The 19,332-nt window shown below is 45.7% G+C and overlaps 1 protein-coding gene across 1 annotated transcript in view; it reads left to right on the top strand.

Moving 5' to 3' along the window:
- Positions 1-19,332, top strand: part of LOC129380402 (synaptic vesicular amine transporter-like) — a 1,298,997-nt gene that overhangs the window by 1,249,798 nt on the left and 29,867 nt on the right. The window lies entirely within an intron of this gene.

Here is a 19,332-nt window from a genome sequence, read left to right as displayed (position 1 = left end):
TTTTCGACGATCGCCGACCGTGTTCGCCGCTATCATTTTCCTACAATGTTTTGTAGGCACAGGTTCGCCCAATAAAAGTTACTTTTGTCGTTCACAGTATTGCTACTGTGTTTTTTAACGTCACCACCACGTGACAATATGAACCTAGCCACATCTGAATTGCACAAAAGGAAAATACAGCGCTACAGCGCATGGACAAATACTGCGCATGTAGTCACGTGGTCACAGTTTGAAAAAAAGCAACTTAAATTCCGTGGAAAAGTGCGTTGTCTTCGATTGACACGATATCATGAGGAAGGTGGTTTTAGTCATTCGTTTTATGTGGAATAAATGAATATAAAAGCATGTTTGTGTGACAAAAACTGCCTCTTGCTTTACGACGGTGATGAACTCGAGAGGACAGATAAGTAGGTGTTAGAATGAGCTGACTTCTAAGGATATGATGATGAAATACCCTGTGAAATAGGCATAAGCGAACAGTCTTTCTGCTTAGTGACAAGGATGGTATAGACAATTTGCTTTTCATAAAAGATATGCTAGAAGTACGATCGCAGTTTGCGTGAATGAAACGAGTCGAATTATTCTGAACCATTTCAAGCGAACGAGAGTAGCATTGTATGGGTCCCAAATAGCAGATGCGTATGCCAACTTCGATCGTACTAGTGTTTTATACAGTAGTATTAACACTAGTATAGTTTCATTAGTATAGTTTCATTGATGAAGGGGATGTGCAAACGTTTCGCCGCAAGTAGCCTAACATACGATTTGCGTTATTGATAGGAACTTTCTCCTAGCTGCTTATCCCTTCCCATGCAACGCAAATGGTATTTTCTAGGTCGATCGCTTTCAAAGGCTGTATACAATCGTCGCCTAAGCATTCCCTTTCCAGAATATTGCACAAAATGTTGCAGTCTACGTTGTCCTACGCTCCTGCAACGTCTAAAAAGGCCACATAGAACGGTCTCGTTTCTATTCTTGTATTTCAATACACTGAGTAAGGACATACAGGCTGTCATCCAAAACGCCTACCTTTTCTGAAGCCATTCTGAAGTTCTCCCAAAATACAAATATTCTCTGCCCATGCTTGCAGCTTTAACTTAATTGCCTGCATTGCTAACCTGTATATTGAAATTGTAATGGTAAGTGGTCTCTGCGAGTGGATTCTATCTTTCTCCCCCACCTTTACAAATTAAATTCATTCTACTTTCTTTTACTTTTTTTAATCTTTTACACGTTTTTCTACTGCTTCCACCAGAGCTTCCTTACTTTTTCTCCTAGTTCATTATTCAGCCTAATGGGAACCTCGTGTAGCCCTGTGGCTCTGCGCTTAGGAATTTTCTCTTCGGCTTTCTTCCAGTTGAAATTTGTCAGCACGAGCTCCTTTTCATCTGTTTCTCTTTCATGCCCCTTTATTCCTCAACTAGAACCTCATAATTGCCTTGGAAAGATTCGGCTGTTATTTTCGGATGTAATTTAATGCCGCGTCCCCTTCCAGTTTGTTTCCATCCTCGTCAAAGATATGATGTATTGTTCCAGACGGCCTCCCTAATAATTTTACGTGATTCCAAAATATTCTACGTTCGGCCTTTTTTTTCTCACTTATTTAAGGCAACCAACGTTCACTTTCACCTTTTATTATTGCTTGCACCAGTATTTAAACCATATACTTGTGTCTCCCGGTATGTTTCCCATTTACTGGCCCCTTCATCCTGCGGCAACAACGCCTTCTTTGCCGGCGGGTGCTCTTCGTATTCTTTCTTTCGTTCGGCGACGAATTCTCGTAGCTGCCTGTTCCACCAGCTTTTCGGTTTCTTATTTCCTTTCCAACGCGCATGTTGCTTCTCTTTCCGTATTTCTGTAGTTATTACCCTTAGAAGCACACTATTCCCACTCTTTCCTTGGCCATTTGCCAAGTTCTTCCTCGACTCTTGTGACCTAATTTATTATTTATTCAGTGTTGAAATTTGGACTGCCAATTTGGCGCTCCTTGCTCTCTTTCCGAAGTGCATATCCTATTGTCATAATGATACGTTTATGGTCAGTGCGTATGTTGCTATACCTTTCCTAGTCGATGACCATTCACCTAAACTTATCATGAATTCGTCCCTCAGTCCCCAGCAGCTGCGAAGCAACTGACCGCGGTGGCGGTGGTACCTCTGACGCAGCAGAGCGTGCTAAGAATCTCTGGGTCAGGAGAGGCCGCTATCGGAATCTGAACGTGGTAGCCTTTAACGCTAGAAGGTTATCTAGGGAGGCCAGTCTAGCAGTGCTATTGGAGGAATTAGTGGGCAGTAAATGAGATATAATAGGGTTCAGTGAGGTTACGAGGACAAAAGAAGCCTATACAGTGCTAAAAGCGTGCACGTCTTGTGCTACCGGGACTTAGCGGAGAGACGAGAACTAGGAGTTGGATTCCTGATTAATAAGGATATAGCTCGTAACATACCCGAATTCTGAAGCATTGGACACACGGTGGTATGTCTTGTTGTGAAACCTAACAAGAGGTACAAATTGAAGGTCGCACAGTCCTATGCCCCTACATCCACTCATGATGACCAGGAAGTCGAAAGCTTCTATGAAGACATGGTATCGGCGATGGGTAAAGTCAAAACAAAATACACTATACTGAAAGGCGACTTTCATGCCAGGATAGCCAAGAAGCAGGCTCGAGACAAGTCAGTGGGGAAATATCGCATAGGATCTCGGAGTAGAAGGGGAGAGTTATTAGTAGAGTTTCCAGCACGGAATAATATGCGGATAATGAATAGCTGCTTCCGCAAGCGGGATAGCCGAAAGTGGACGTGGAGGAGCCCGAATGGTGAGACTAGAAATGAAATAGACTTCATACTTAGTTCTAACCCTTGAATCAGACGAGATGCGGACGTGCTCGGCAAGGTGCGCTGCAGGGACCATAGGATAGTAAAATCTCGACTTCGCCTAGACTTGACGAGGGAATGGAAGAAACTGGTACATAAGAAGCCGATCAATGAGGTCTCTGTAAGAGGGAAAATAGAGGAATTCCGGATCAAGCTACAGAACCGATAGTCGGCTTTAACTCAGGAAGAGGACCTTAGTGTTGAAGCAATGAACGACAATTTTATGGGCATCATTAAGGAGCAATAGGAGTGGTTGATGACTTCGTTAGACAGGATGCCAGTAAGCTGTCGCAGGAGACGAAATATCTGATTAAGAAACGCCTATGTATGAAAGCCTCTAACCCTACAGCTAGAATAGAACTGGCAGAACAGCTGACATAAGGAACTGTAATATGGATAGAATTGAACATGCTCTCAGGAACGGAGGAAGCCTAAAAGCAGTGAAGAATAAACTAGAAATAGGCAAGAATCAGATGTGTGCGTTAAGAGACAACGCCGGCAATATCGTTACTGATATGGATGAGATAGTTCAAGTGGCTGAGGAGTTCTATAGAGATTTATACAGTACCAGTTGCACCCACGGCGATAATAGAAGAGAGAATAGTCTAGAGAAATTTCACATCCCACAAGTAACGCCGGAAGAAGTAAAGAAAGCCTTGGGAGATATGCAAATGAGGAAGGCAGCTGCGGAGGATCAGGTACCTGCAGATTTCTTGAAGGATGGTGGGCAGATTGTTCTAGAAAAACTGGCCACCCTATATGCGCAATGCCTCATGACCTCGAGCGTACCGGAATCTTGGGGAAAACGCCAACATAATCCTAATCCATAAGAAAGGGGACACCAAATACATGAAAAATGGTAGACCGATCAGCTTACTATCCGTTGCCTATAAAGTATTTATTGAGGTTATCGCAAATAGAATCAGCAACACCTTAGACTACTTTCAACCAAATGACCAGGCAGGATTTCGTAAAGGCTACTGAAGAATAGACCACATTCACACTATCAAACAGGTGATAGAGAAATGTGCGGAATATAACCAACCCTTTCATTGATTACGAGAAAGCGTTTGATTCAGTCGAAACCTCGGCAGTCATGCAGGCATTAAGGAATCAGGGTGTGGACGGGCCGCATGTAAAAATACTGAAAGATAACTTTTGCAGCTCCACATTCACCGTAGTCCTCCGTAAAGAAAGCAACAAAATCCCAATAAAGAAAGGTGTCAGGCAGGGAGATACGATCTCTCGAATGCTATTCACAGCGTGTTTACAGGAGGTATTCAGAGACTTGGACTGGGAAGAATTGGGGATAAGAGATAATGGAGAATACCTTAGTAACTTTCGATTTACTGGTAATATTGCCTTTCTTAGTAACTCAGGCGACCAATTGCAACGCATGCTCACTGACCTGTAGAGGGAAAGCAGATGGGTGGGTCTAAAATTAATCTGGAAAAAACTAAAGTAATTCTTAACAGTGTCAGAAGAGAAGAGCAGTTTACGATAGGTGGCCAGGCACTGGAATTAGTAAGAGAATACATCTACTTGTGCCAGGTAGTGACCTCCTATCCGCATCATGAGCCTGAAATAATCAGAAGAATAAAAATGGAATGGGGTGCGTTTGGGAGGCATTCTCAGATCATGAACTGCAAGTTGCCGTTATCCCTCAAGAGAAAAGTGTATAACAGCTGTGCCTTACCAGTACTCACGTATGAGATTAAGAAGTTTGCAGGGACAACATGGCCACAATCGGCACATGACCGGGGTAGTTGGAGAAGTGTGGGAGAGGCCTTTGCCCTGCAGTGGGTGTAATCAGGCTAATGATGATGATGATCATGATCATGAATTCCTTCTGCCATCACACAGCAATCAATGGTCGATTGCAGGTTTCTCACTTCCGATGTGGTCTACCCTTCACGCTTATGCCCTGTATTTATGAAAGCGTGGTCAATTGCTCAGAAATGTCTAGCGTTTACTTCCCGTTGTTGTCGGTATAGCAATCTAGATCCTGTATGTGGGCATTCATGTCACTTAATAGGATAATTTCGGCATTATTGCCGACGCCCCTATATCAGCACTTAAGCATTCCACTAACTCCTAATTCTTCTCTGTGGAATTATTTCCGATCCACAAATAGGTTACGCCCAGCCAAGTTTTCTTTCCAGTCTTTATACTTGATAACCAAAGATGCTCTCGACAACTTGAATTTACTCTTTTCCATTTGGCTCCCTCACGGATGAGCATTCCGACTTCCCCTCCCTTTCTTTCAAAATTAGTTTGGTTGCACCCTTCCAAAGCATAATTCTCAATACTTGGCGGCTCTTCCGAGTCTCCTAGGGGCGTTTCTGTAAGCGCATACACTCCTATTTGTTCTCTTTTTAACTTCTCCTCAACCTCCACCCACTTTTGCTTTCTTCTGCTGCCCTGCATGTTGATGTAGCCTATTGCACGGCGAACTGTCTGTCTTGTTTTCCTCCTTTTTCTGGTATTGAGGGCCATGCTATTCTGAGGTTCCCGTAGACGAACTTCTTCATTACTACCTACACTGGCCTCCTGAGCTCCCGCGGGCCCCTCCAAAAAAGCAACCGCGCTACTAGCAAGTCGCCAGTCAACTTTTCGTTCAAGCCTGTAATTGAACTGGAAGCCGTATCGCTCATAACCACAAGACCTTCTCACTTACCTCTTTACTTGGAAAACCTCAAAACCTTACTCTTGGCTCATTTCCCATATCGCCTAATTAGCAGCCACTACGGTTCATTGTGCGTTGCTGTCACGCACAAGCACCTCCTGCACCGTGCACAGCACGTTCTACACTTGAGGGGGACAGCTCCCGCAAGTCGTCCACCCCCTTCGCCAGGCGCTGGCCTAGTCGTTTCCCTTTCTTTTACGACGTCATTTAGCGCACCTGTTACTATGACAAGGTCTCGTCCGTGGGTATTTTCCGAAAGCTTTGCTTTTACTCGCTCCACGACAAAACCCAGTGTACGCCCTCGAAATGACCCTACCGCCACTCTTTCATCGCCTTTCACCCTTTCCAAAATTACTGCTGAGCATCTAGACAGGTTTGAGTCGCTGGCGATGATCACTCTTTCACTCTCCCCTACTACTGAGGCCGCTCCCTGCTTCCCTGTGTTATCCTTTTCCCTGTGATTCGGACTTGACAAGCAGAATTGACTCCTGCGTATCTGCATTTCCTTGGCAGTGGCTTCAATGTATACGTGCAGCTCTTTCCTGCTACCCTTTACCCATGTTGCACGCGTTCCACGTGCTTTACCGACACTGCCTGCCCTGTAGCATTGGGAGAGTGCGTTCCATTGTCGCTATTCTTGTTCACAATGTCGGCCCTCTTCAGAATTGCCTAGGCTGCTTGAAGTATTTTTTCCACCGCCTTGCGTGCATCACGCTCCATATTTAGCTCATTTTGAGCTCTTCGACCTGTTTCTCGGCTATGATAGGATATACGTAGCGAAAGCTAAGGCACAGACTGGTTAGCCTTGGTTAAACTACGTCTTGTCTTAAACTAAGTCTTGCCCGCAAGCACTCCTGTAGTGTATGTAGTGAAGTGAAAAAGGTTGGCAGTCACTGACAAAGTCAGGCTAAAATAAAGACGTTTCGGAACCCGTACGCACCCGTAAATGCCACTACTCGTCTTGTCCACCTAATTGTGAACAGTGAAACCGCATGGGTTCCGAAATGTATTTCTTTTCGTTTGACTTGGTCAGTGACTGCAAGCCTTTTTCATGTTAACCAGACGCTGCAGATCACTTTGCTTGATAGCTAGCAATACCATGTCGACTGCGTAAAACAATCCCGGAAGCTGCTGCTCTACTACTGTACCAGCCTGTTTGTATGAGGAATTAAACCCCGTATTACTTTCCTCTAGCTCCCTTTCCATCCTCTCCATGTACATCATAAACAGCAGTGGGGAGAAAAGGCGCCCCTACATCAGTGCAAAGCAACTGCAGGCTTGGAGTGACGCCTGTCACCGGCAAGAGATGCCGAGAGCGAGTGGGGCTATAGTAATCCAGGTACAACCAAATTAGGAAGGCCCACTATAAGACACTCCCTCACCAGAACAGGAATTCGTCTCCCTGGTGCAATATTCGGCCGCTCACTCCCAAATGAATCACTCAATTACCCAATTGCCCTCAGTCCCCAGTAGCTGCGGAACACCTGAGAAAGGCGGCGGTCCGACATGTAGCGCAGCAGAGGGTGCAAAGAATTTCTGGGTCCGGACAGGCTGTCAATGGAAACTGACCCTTGCAACGCCGAAGACCCGGACCCTCTCAAGTGAGGCTAGCTTAGCAGTCCTCCTTGAGGAACTATCAGACATTGTTTGGGATATCATCGGCCTTAGTGAGGTTAGAAGAACTGGTGAGGCTTATACATTGCTTAAACACGGACATGTCCACTGCTATAGAGGTTTCTTAGATAACAAGCAATACGGGGTTGGATTTCTAATCCATGAGGACATAGCAGACAACATTGACAAATTCTACAACATTATAGAGAGGGTAGCTGTAGTCGTAATCTGTTTCAGTTTCAGTGTTAGGTTTCAGTTTATTATTATTCTTTAAATACAATGAATTGGTAAGAGATAGTATACAAACGAGGGTCTCAAAGTCAAAGACTGCAACGGGACCCCCGGGTAAATATAATAAGAGGCATAGATTAAAGGTAGTACAAGCCTACGCTGCAACATCCACTCACGATGAGGAGGTAGTAGATCAGTTTTATGAAGATGTTGAATTAGCGATGAGAAAAGGGTAGGGTCAGTATTTTGCAGTAATGGATGACTACAATGCAAAAATGGGGAAAAAGCAGGCTGGTGAACAAGCAATTGGCAGCTACGGCATCGATTCTAGGAACGCTAGAAGAGAGATGCTGGTAGAATTCGCAGAAACGAATAAGCTTCGAATAATGAACACTTTTTTCAAGAAGGATGGCAACAGAAAGTGGACCTGGAAGAGCCCTAATGTTGAAACAAGAAATGAAATTGACTTCATACTTTCTGCTGATCCCAGCATACTGCAGGATGTAGAAGTCATAGAGAGGCTAAAATGCAGTGACCATAATAGGTTAGTAACGAGAAGCATTCACCTCAATTCGAAGAGGGAAATTGGTAAACAAGAAACAGGTCAACCTTGGCGAAGTAAGGCTAAGAGCAGACGAATTCAGGAGGCTACTTGCAAACAAATATGCAGCCTTAGAACAGAGAGATGAAGACGTAGAGATAATGAATTAAACCGTAACTAGGCTGGCTTCAGAGGCAGCAATTGAAGTGGGAGGCAAGGCACCAAAGCAACCAAAAGGCAAGCTCTCCCAAGTAACAAAAGACCTATTAAAGAAACGACAAAGAATGAAAGCGTCCAACTCAAGAGATAATATAGAATTGGCGGAACTGTCAAAAATGATCAACAAGGCTAGAATAAGTGATATTCAAAACTAAAACGTGAGAAAGACTGAAAAAGCCGTGAAATATGGACCCAGCCTGATATCAGTCAGAAAGAACTTGACATAGGACAAAGACGTATGCACTGAAAGATAAGCAGGGTAGTAACATCAGCAATCTCGAAGATATAGTAAAAGACGCGGAAGAATTCCATACTCACCTCTACAATAGCCAGAGGAGTCAGGATACCTCCATTGAAAACAGTAATGAACAGGGTACAGAAACTCCTCCTATAACTAGTGATGAGGTCAGGAGGGCCTTGGAAGACATGAAACGAGGAAGAGTGGCAGGAGACGATGAAATAAGAGTTGATTTAATCAAAGATGGATGAGACGTAATACTTGGAAAACTGGCGGCTCTTTATACAAAGTGTCTATTGAGTGCAAGGGTCCCAGAACACTGGAATGCAAGCGTTGTACTAATCCAAAAAAATGGACACGTTAAGGAATTGAAAAATTATAGGCCGATTGGCTTACTCCCTGTAGTATATAAAATATTTACCAAAATAATCTCCAATAGAACAAGGGTAACACTGGACTTTAGTCAACCAAGGGAATAGAGTATCCCTTGCGATGTATATCGCAAGGGATACTCTACAATGGATCACATCAATGTCATTAATCAGGTCATCGAGCAATACGCAAAGTATAATAAGCTTCTCTATATGACTTTGACAGATTATGAAAATACATTTGATTCAGTTGAGATACGAGCAGTCATAGAGGCATTAGGTAATCAATGAGTACAGAACACTTACGTAAATACCTTGGAAAATATCTACAGAGGTTCTACAGCTGCCTCAATTCTACACAAGAAAACCAGGAAGATACCTATAAAGAAAGGGCTCAGACTGGGTGACACAATTTCTCCAATGCTAATCACCGCGCCTTTGGAAAAAGTATTCAAGTAATTAAACTGGGAAGGCTCAGGAGTGAGGATCGACGGCGAATATCTCAGCAACTTTCGGTTTGCCGAGGACATTGTTATATTCAGCAACAATGCAGGCGAGGTACAACAAATAATTGAGTACCTTAACAGAGAGTGTAAGAGTTGGGTTGAAGATTAATATGCAGGAGACAAAGATAATGATGAAGAGCCGGGCACAGGATCAAGAATTCCGGATCGTCAGTCTGCTTTTAGAGTCTGTGAAGGAATACGTTTGCCTTGGTCAATTAATCACAGGGAACCTTCATCATCATAATGAAATTTATGGAATAATAAAATTGAATTGTACAGTAGATATTGTCAGTTCCTGACTGCAAGCTTACCATTATCAATGAAAAGGAAGGTGTACAATCAGTGAATTTTACGAGTGACATATGGTGAAGAGACTTGGAGACTGACAAAGAAGCTTGAGAACAAGCTAAGGAACGCGCAAAGAGCGATGGAACGATTATTGCTAGACGTAACGTTAAGAGACAGAAAGAGAGCGGTTTGGATCAACGAGAACATGGGTTTAGACGATATTCTAACTGACATCAAGAGAAAAAAATGGAGCTGCGCAGGTCATGTAATACGCCGGTTAGATAACCATTGGACCATTATGGTTACAGAATGAGTACGAAGAGAAAGGAAACGCAGTCGAGGACGGCAAAGGACCAAGTGGAGCGATGGAATTAGGAAATTTGAGGGCGCTATAGTTGGAATCGGTTGGCGCAGGACAGGGGTAATTTTAGATTGCATGGAGAGGCCTTCGTCCTCAAGTGGACATAAATGAGGCTGATGATGATGATGATGTTAGCGACGTGGCCATGACTTAAAAAGCAGTTCGCATGGAATTTAACCCTTTAAGGGCCAATGGCGTAAATATACGGCGCCGCGAACTCCAAATTTGTCGATGCCGTATATTCACGGCGCCGTCTGTACGTTTAAAAAGCGCGCCAATTTCTTAACTTTTTCTTTTCTGTCATGTGCTGCAACTATGTGCGAATACAGGGAATGTTTTTCGTGCGCCACCCCATCTCGGTTTTCGTTACATGGTTTGTTTTAAAGCTAGTTTACCCACGCGCGTCTATATACTACCGCTCACGCATGGGCGCGCGGGTGGGCAGCTGTTTGGATTTTGTTCCGCGGACTATTTCGGTTTCGTGCGCTACAAAAGCGATGGCTATCTCGTTACTAATCCTTCAAACGGCGACCGCTTGTTTCTCGCGCGTTTATTGCTCATAGGGGTGCGCATAGGAAGGATGCCTCCGTGTATATGTATCCGTAGCTTTTCTTGGAGACTGGCAAAAACTAATTGTCTCTAGTTGGCGATAACATGAAGATTAGCGGAAGGTTGTTGCACGTTTTGGTTCTTTGACGGGCACACAACCACACAACTTTTCTGAGTGCGCTCACCTACACAGTTCGATCACGCTATGGACGGAAATATTACAGTAAGGGCAGGAACATTGGAGATTTGTGAAGTATTCTCGTGTGCGCATATCCTAAGCCTTGAACTATACCAAGGCATAAAATTTTTAAATATTATGGGTTTATTTCTTGTTTTAATACTGTTAATAATGAATGAAGAATACACATATACCACTGCAAACTATATTTTTCTCACTTTAAGGTCACCCCAGAAAAATTACGGTGAATTGTTTCGAAATAGGTCCCTAAGAAGAAATAGAATCTGCAATAAAAAATCGAGCCTTGATCGTTCGTATATAGCGAAAAAAATAGGCCCTCAAATTGTTAAAAGCAGTAGTTGAGGGCATGCTTGAAAGCCACCGTTAGCAGCCTGTACTTCAAAGCGCGGCCATGTCGAAGCCATTGTTGGTGAAACAGAGTAGTCAACGCGAAATTGACATCCCCTACTGGCAGCTTGCATGCCAAAGCATATTCATGTGGTTGCATTGTCTATTTTGGTTATCTGGCTCCGACAAGTAATGCGAATAACAGAACAAATATCATTAGCCTTGTGAGGCCGAAAATGTTCATTCGGGTAGCGATTAAGAGCAGTAGTCGAGGACACGCTTGAAAAGCACCGTTAGCAGTCTGGACTTCAAAGCGTAGTCCTGTCGTAGGCATTGTTTTTAAAACAGCTGTAGTCAACGCGAAATAGACAGCAACGGTTGGCAACTTGCATGCCAATCGATGTTCATGTGGTTGCATTGTTTAATTTGGTTATCTGGCCCAGGAAATTGAAGCGAATAAGAGAACAGTTACCAAACATCATTAGCTTATTCAGGCGCAATAACTGATTCGGGTAGCTTTTATTAGCAGTTGTTGAGGGCATGCTTGAAAGCCACCGTTAGCAGCCTGTACTTCAAAGCACAGTTATCTCGCACCCATTGTTGGGGAAACAGCACTAGACAATGCGAAACTGACAGCCACTGTTGGCAGCTCTTTTGGCGAAGCATATTGTCGCGGTACAACGCGCACAGAACACAAGGAGACGTTCTTCACGAACAACAGGACAATCTGTTCAAAAACAAACAGAGCAGAGACACTTCTTCTCCGTCATCACCCAATCTCACTCTGACCCGCTCGGCGGAGTCCCTGAGTGCTCCCATCGTCGTCGTCGTCTGCATAGAATACATGCATCATTTGTCCCTCCCTACGAGAGCAACGTCCCGATGCTAGACAAGAAATGTCACTTGCGGAAGTAAAGGCAGCTAGCATAGTCATTCGCTCACATATGGCTTCATGCGGACAACGTGCACAAGTTCCGGGCGGTGTGTGCTGCGCCGCGTACAGTTGGGATTATCGGGAACAACCTCGCAGGTGACATTACTGAGTCGCCGCAATACGCGATATGGTCCGAAGTATCGCCTTAACAGTTTCTCGTAGAGGCCTCGTTTCCGTATGGGTGTCCAAACCCACACTCTGTCGCCGACCTCATAGATAACTATTCTACGGTGAAGATCGTAGCGGCCTGCGTCGTAGTCTTGCTGCACGCGAGCTGCCGAGCTTCGGCGCGTTGCGTAAACACATCGGCGTCCGTATCAGTGTCGTCAAAGTCGTATGGAAGCATCGCATCCAGCATCGTTCGTACATCCCGTCCGTGAACAAGGTTGAACGGAGTCATGCGCGTCGTCTCTTGCTTCGCCGTGTTATATGCAAAGGTGATATAAGGTACGATGTCGTCCCAACTTTTCTGTTCAACGTCCACGTACATGGAGAACATGTCTTCAATTGTTTTGTTTAAGCGTTCTCTTAATCCGTTGGTTTGTGGATGGTAGGCGGTTGACTTCGGATGAGCCGTTCCACTTAGCAGCAAGACGTGATCTAAAAGTGCAGCCGTAAATGGGGTTCCTCGATCTGTTATTACGACGGTTGGCGCGCCGTGTCTCAACACCACATGCTCAATGAAAAAGTGCGCTACCTCGGCTTCTATGCTGCTCTTGATAGCCTTTGTTTCAGCGTAACGTGTGAGATAGTCGGTTGCGACAATAACAAAGCGATTGCCTGCAGTAGAAGTAGAAAGTGGGCCCAAAATATCCATTCCGATTTGATCAAATGGTCTTCGAGGGACGTCGACGGGTTGTAGGAGGCCGGCTGGTTTCGTCGGTGGTGACTTGCTCCTGTGGCAGTCGAGACAAGTGCGAACGTGATGTTACACGGTGGTGGTAAGTCTCAGCCAGTAGTACCTTTGCTGCACTCTGGCTAATGTTCGCGTGTAGCCTAAGTGACCAGAAGTCACCTCGTTGTGGCAAGCTTGAAGTACTTCCGTACGAAGAGCTGCAGGAATGACAAGCAGATAGGGGGACCGGGTCGAAGAAAAGTTTTTTTTTTTTTTGTAAAGGACTTTGGCCCGTAAAGAAAACGGCAACAGTCCTCTTGCGAAAACTTTAGGTGGTTTCGCAGATCTTCCCTCCAAGTAATTTATTAGTTCAAGCAACTCAGGGTCGTGCCGTTGTTGTTGCGCGATGGCGGATGTGTCCATAACACAAAAAAATGCTGAGTCTTCTTCTTCGGGTGGAGTAGGTGACTCTATCGGTGATCGAGACAAGCAGTCAGCATCCGTATGTCGTTTCCCCGACTTGTACGTTACAGTCATGTCAAACTCTTGCAGCCTTAGGCTCGAACGCGCCAGTCGTCCAGAAGGATCTTTAAGGTTTGTCAACCAACATACTGAATGGTGGTCGCTGATTACTGTGAAGTGTCGGTCATACAAATATGGGCCAAATTTCATGACCACCCATACCACGGCGAGGCATTCTTTCTCGATTGCGGAGTAATTAGCCTCTGTACGCGAGAGGGTTCTACTTGCATAGGCACGCACTCTTTCTGTGTCCTCTTGCCGCTCTGCACAAGAACAGCTCCCAAGCCAAGATTGCTGGCATCAGTGTGGAGCAATGTAGGAGCGGTCTCATCAAAGTGACCAAGCACTGGAGGTGTCTGGAGACGTTGCCGCAAGTCGTTGAATGCACCTTGCTCTTCGTCGCCCCATACGAAAGCAACGTCGTCTCTCGTCAGGCGAGTTAAGGGCGGCGCAATGCGCGCAATGTCTGCAATAAACCACCGGCAATAGGCACAGAGGCCGAGGAAGAGCCTGACAGGCTTTTTATCGGATGGTACGGGAAACTGTGCGACGGCTGCAATTTTTTCAGGATCCGGCCGGACACCTGCGTGGCTGACGACGTGAGCGAGAAACTGCAGTTGCGCGAAGCCAAAGTGGCACTTCTGCGGCTTCAGGGTGAGGCCGGCGGACCGTATAGACTGCAGAACCGCTTCAAGCCGTTCGAGGTGTTCTTCCAACGTTGCGGAGAACACGATGACGTCGTTGAGATACACTACGCAGGTTTTCCACTTCAGACCCGAAAGTACAGTATCCACGATGCGTTGGAACGTAGCAGGGGCAGAACACGAGCCGAAAGGCAAGACTTTAAATTCGTATAGGCCATCTGGCGTCACGACAGCAAATTTTTTCACGGTCTCTCGAGCCTACTTCGATTTGCCAATATCCGCTTTTTAAGTCCATTGAAGAGAAGTAACGTGCCTATCGAAGCCTGTCGAGTGAATCATCTATGCGGGGAAGCGGGTATACATCTTTCTTTGTCACCTTATTTAGCTTTCGGTAGTCCACACAGAAACGCAAGCTGCCGTCTTTTTTCTTGACCAGAACTAGAGGAGATGCACAGGGACTCGTTGATGATTGGATCACGTCATCTTCAAGCATTTTTGTCACTTGTTGTATGGCTTCACGTTCTCTAGGAGCTACACGATATGGATTTTGGCGAATTGGTCTTGCCGTATCCTCTGCAATTATTCGGTGCTTTGTTAGAGGCGTCCGACCGACGCTGAACGTCGACGCAAAGCAGTCGTTGAACTTGGCCAATAGCGTAAGAAACCGCTCTCGTTCGTGCTGCGACAAAGCAGTGCTAACATCAAGTACAGCAGCTGGGGTCTTGCGTAGGTGCTTCTTCGAGTAGTGAACAGTAGCCACGAACATCCGCAACGCCGTCAAAATAAGCCACAGCCGTGCCCTTGGGAAGGCGCCGTCGCTCTGTGCTAAAATTTGTTAGCAACAGGTTTGTGCGCCCGTCGTTGACATTCACGATTCCTCGTGCGACCGAGATACCGTGAGTAAGCAACAACGCGGTTATTTGGTCGGCAACTCCTTCGCAACAAAAAAATATGTCACATGCTACCGAAACAAGGGCACACGATCGAGGGGGATGACGACGTCGTCTTCTGTAAGACGAAATGAGTTGTGTTGCGGCGATAAGCAATGGAATTAACCGGAGCTCTCATAAAACGTCACCATGCGGTCCGGGATGTTAATTACGGCGCCATATTCTTTTAGGGAGTCCATTCCAATAATCAAATTTTCGCAGCATACAGGACGGACGATGAAAGCGGCCACAAAAGAAGAATCCCCGATGTGAACTGTAGCAGTACATCTTCCAGTAGGCATCAGTAATTTGCCGCCAGCCGTCCTTATGTGAGGTCCCGTCCATGGCGTCTTTACTTTTTTCAGGCGGAGGACGAGTTACTGACTCATTATAGAGAAGTCGGCACCAGTGTCGACTAACGCTGTCACCGGCTGGCCATCCACGAAACCATCAATGTCGGCGCTCAGAATTTCTTCAGTGGTTATCGGCTTCACGTCGTTCTGCAGCGAAAATGTTGGGGGCTTTTTAGTGTCTTGCGTCGGGCCTGCAACCTTGCCCCCAGAGGTCGCCGCCTTCAGGTTTCCCGACGGGGTCTGGGCGACCCTAACTAAATTATGGGGTTTTACGTGCCAAAAGCACTTTCTGATTATGAGGCACGCCGTAGTGGAGGACTCCGGAAATTTCGACCACCTGGGGTTCTTTAACGTGCACCTAAATTTAAGTACACGGGTGTTTTTGCATTTCGCCCCCATCGAAATGCGGCCGCCGTGGCCGGGATTCGATCCCGCGACCTCGTGCTCAGCAGCCCAACACCATAGCCACTAAGCAACCACGGCGGGTTGGGCGACATTCGTCCTCGGAGCTCCGCAAAAATACGTCCAGTAGCTGAAGCCATCTGACGTGGAGGCGTTGGAGGACTCCGACGCATCAGACGCTGTCCGTACCCCGCACCTCCACCAGTGCCGCGGTACAACTTCAGACAGAACATAGGGAGACGTCCTTCACGAACAACAGGACAATCTGTTCAAAAACAAACAGAGCAGAGACACGCCTTCTTCGTCAACACCCAATCTCACTCTGACCCACTAGGCGGAGTCCGTTAGTGCTCCCATCGTCGTCGTCGTCTGCATAGAATACACGCGTCAATATTCATGTGGTTGCATTGTATATTTTGGTTATCTCGCTCAGGCAAGTAATGCGAATAAGAGAACAATTATAAAACATCCGCAGCTTAGTGAGGTCAAAAATACTCATTCGCGTAGCTATTAATAAATGTAGCTGAGGGGATGCTTGAAAGCCACTGTTAGCCGCCTGCACTTCGAATCGGAGTCATGTCGAAGCCATTCTTGGTGAAACAGCAGTAGTCAACGCGGAAATTGACATCCACTGTTGGCAGCTTGCATGCCAAAACATATTTATGTGGCGACATTGTTTATTTTGGTTATCTGGCTCAGGCAAGTAATGCGAATAAAAGAACTAAAACATCAGTAGCTTATTCGGGCCCTAAATACTCATTCAGATAACTATCAATAGCAGTAGTTCAGGTCATGCTTGAAAGCCACCGTTAGCAGCCTGCAATTGAAAGCGCATTCATGTCGTAGCCATTGTTGGTGAAACAGCAGCAGTCAACGCGAAATTGACAGCCATTGTTGGCAACTTGCATGCCAGACCATGTTGATGTGGTTGCATTATTTATTTGTTTATCTGGCTCAGGAAAGTAATGCGAATAAGAGAACAATTACCAAACATCATTGGCTTAATAAGGCCCAGAATACTCATTCGGGTAGCTTTTAAGGATGTCTTGTTGGCCGAGTTGGTCAGAATTCAAATTTGGTTCTAGGCGCAAACACACACAAGCCAAATAGCCACAAATAGCCAAAATAAACAATGCCACCACATGAATGCAAACTGCCAACAGTGGCTGTCAATTTCGCGTTGACTACTGCTGTTTCACTAACAGTGGCTACGACATGACTGCGCTTTGAAGTACAGGCTGCTAAAGGTGGCTTTGAAGCATGCCCTGAACAACTGCTATTGAAAATCATCTTTGGTACTAGGCTTGAACATACACAAGCAACATGGAAGGAGACGGGACAGAGCACCACTTACAACTTCTTTATTCGGAGGCACACCGTACACTTATGTAGCCGTCTCAGACGCAATGAACACAACAGATCAAGATTGATATGAAAGCTAACTGGTTAAATATTTCTTTTCAGCCATATATAGAGATGCTTACGGGTCGCTGACGCACATGCTTCCTTTCTTTCCGATAAAGAAAGCTTCAGTTACTTCCCGAGCTTTTGCAACTTTACTCTTTGCTAGAATCCGCGTCCCTGCAAAACATGGCTCACAAGAGCGTGAGGGGAAGGGCTTAATGTGCTTGCGTATGCTTTGCCCTTCTTTATTTTGCTCTACATTTCTTTCATGTTCCCTAATTCTGTCGTTAACGCAGCGCCCAGTTTGGCCTGTGTAGGAGCGGCCGCATGATATGGAGATTTCGTGCACGGCACCTTCGGCGCACATCATAAACAGTCGCGCATGCATGGTGCCGCATACATTTTGATCTTCACAACTGCTTTCGATACGAGAACAAAGGCTTCCGAGTTTTTGGGGGGCTGAAAACAAGTGGCACCCCATGCCTGCTAGCAACCTTATTTAAATTGTGGGCCATATTGTGTACATAGGGGACCACCATAGGCCTCACCATCTCTTCTCGAGGGGAATCTTCCCCAGCTCTCACAGCCGCACTCTTCATTTTTGTAGTAGGCTTTCAGCGACTGCCATCACACTCGAATCAGAGGATGCAGTTTGAGACAGCCTGGCCAATTGTTTAGGGAAGCTAAACTGCATCATCTGAGGGCATGATTTTCCGACGGCGAATTTCAGGCAAAGTGAAGCAATCCCCCTTTTTTTTAACTTCGAATGGGCGGAGTCGTATGGCAGGAGCCCTTTCTTTGCACGAGGCGCATATGCCCAAAAATTCGGATCCACACAAAACTCAATATTTATACCTAGAAGCTGTAGGCAGTTACCCTCAGGCACTTGAATGGTGAATTGCAAGGCATTTCCATGTTGTCAGAATACGGATAAAATATCATCCACATTCTCTTCGAAGTTCAAACTTCCGTCCTTGCTAAAGAATATAAAAAAAATATCCACCTATCTAAAAACTTTAAAAACATGCCTAGACGGTAAAACGTAATGTAAAACTTGATCGATTTGTGAGATAAAATTATTGCACAATACTGGCTGGCGCCACACATATATATTTAACCAGTTCGCTTCCATATCAATCTTGATCTGATTGTGTTCCTTGCGTCTAAGACGGCTATATAGGTGTGCGATGTGTAACCGAATAAAGCAGTTGTAAGTGGCGCTCTGTTCCTTGTTTCTTGTTTGTGTTCGCACCTAGTACCAAAAATGAATTGTGACCAACTCGCCCAACAAGACGTCCTTTAAGCTATATTTCTCGTACAGAGGGCCTTTCTATATGTGTGACATCTCCGTGTTTCATGGAGTAGTGGATTTTATCTGCTGTAAGATATACCTGTCACGCAAGGAACATCGCCTTTTGTGTCAAGAGTGGATTGGTACCAGCTGAGGTAAGTGCTCTTGTCCGGCCAGTTCTACGCTCCTGGGGACATGTTAAGCGCATAAGCAGGATCCTCAGATCTGAGCTGTGGCGTCATATTCTCCTGCTAAATGATCTTGTACGCATCGCCTGTCGAAAACAACACCCTAACTGGCTAGTTGAGAATAATTTTCGTTCCGTTAAGAGGTCAGCTTCAAGAATGACTGAACAGCTCGGGGTGTGCATGTTAGACAAATTGTTGCTCGAAAGAAGTAAGAAGAAAAATAAAATGAGTGGGCGGTGGGTTGCTGGTTGAGGGAGACATTCACCTACCCGACGAGATGTCATCTATTCTGGAAAAAGGACCCAAGCATGGACCCAAGTGCGGCCGCATGAGCTGCTTGCCATCAATCGACGAATTGGCAGCGAGGCCGAATCAGACGAACAAGAGACGCGCCTTCTGGAAGGCGTTAACTGCCTTCTCAAGTCCTGCGACCGGGGTCGTTCACGTCACAAGGAAACTTCAACCGTTGCCATTGTGACGTACTTCATAAATAAGCACGTAAGGCTCTTACAACCCGATAAGGAGGGAGGGCTTGTCGTGTTATCTGAAGGTAACCTTCGGAAAGAGCTGCACAGGCACTAGAATACAACTTTGCGCTTGTCAAAGTTAAAGCAACTAGAGTTAAGAGCAGAGCTGTTGCACTATTGGCGAATTCCATTGGGAGAACAGGAGCACTCAAAAGCACGCTGAAAGTGCTCTTTCCAGGCGCGGCGTGTTTCATTGGTCGAACAGGACTGAATAAAATGTTTCTACCACCACCACCAGTGGGAGCGCCGTCATCCAGCCGTAGAACAAGAGCAGTTTCGCTGCGCCGAGAGCAGCCG

Source organism: Dermacentor andersoni, chromosome 1 (genome assembly GCF_023375885.2).
Source record: "Dermacentor andersoni chromosome 1, qqDerAnde1_hic_scaffold, whole genome shotgun sequence".
NCBI lineage: Eukaryota > Metazoa > Arthropoda > Arachnida > Ixodida > Ixodidae > Dermacentor > Dermacentor andersoni.
The sequence above is the reverse complement of the archived record's forward strand: the minus strand, read 5'-3'. Positions and strand labels throughout refer to the sequence as shown.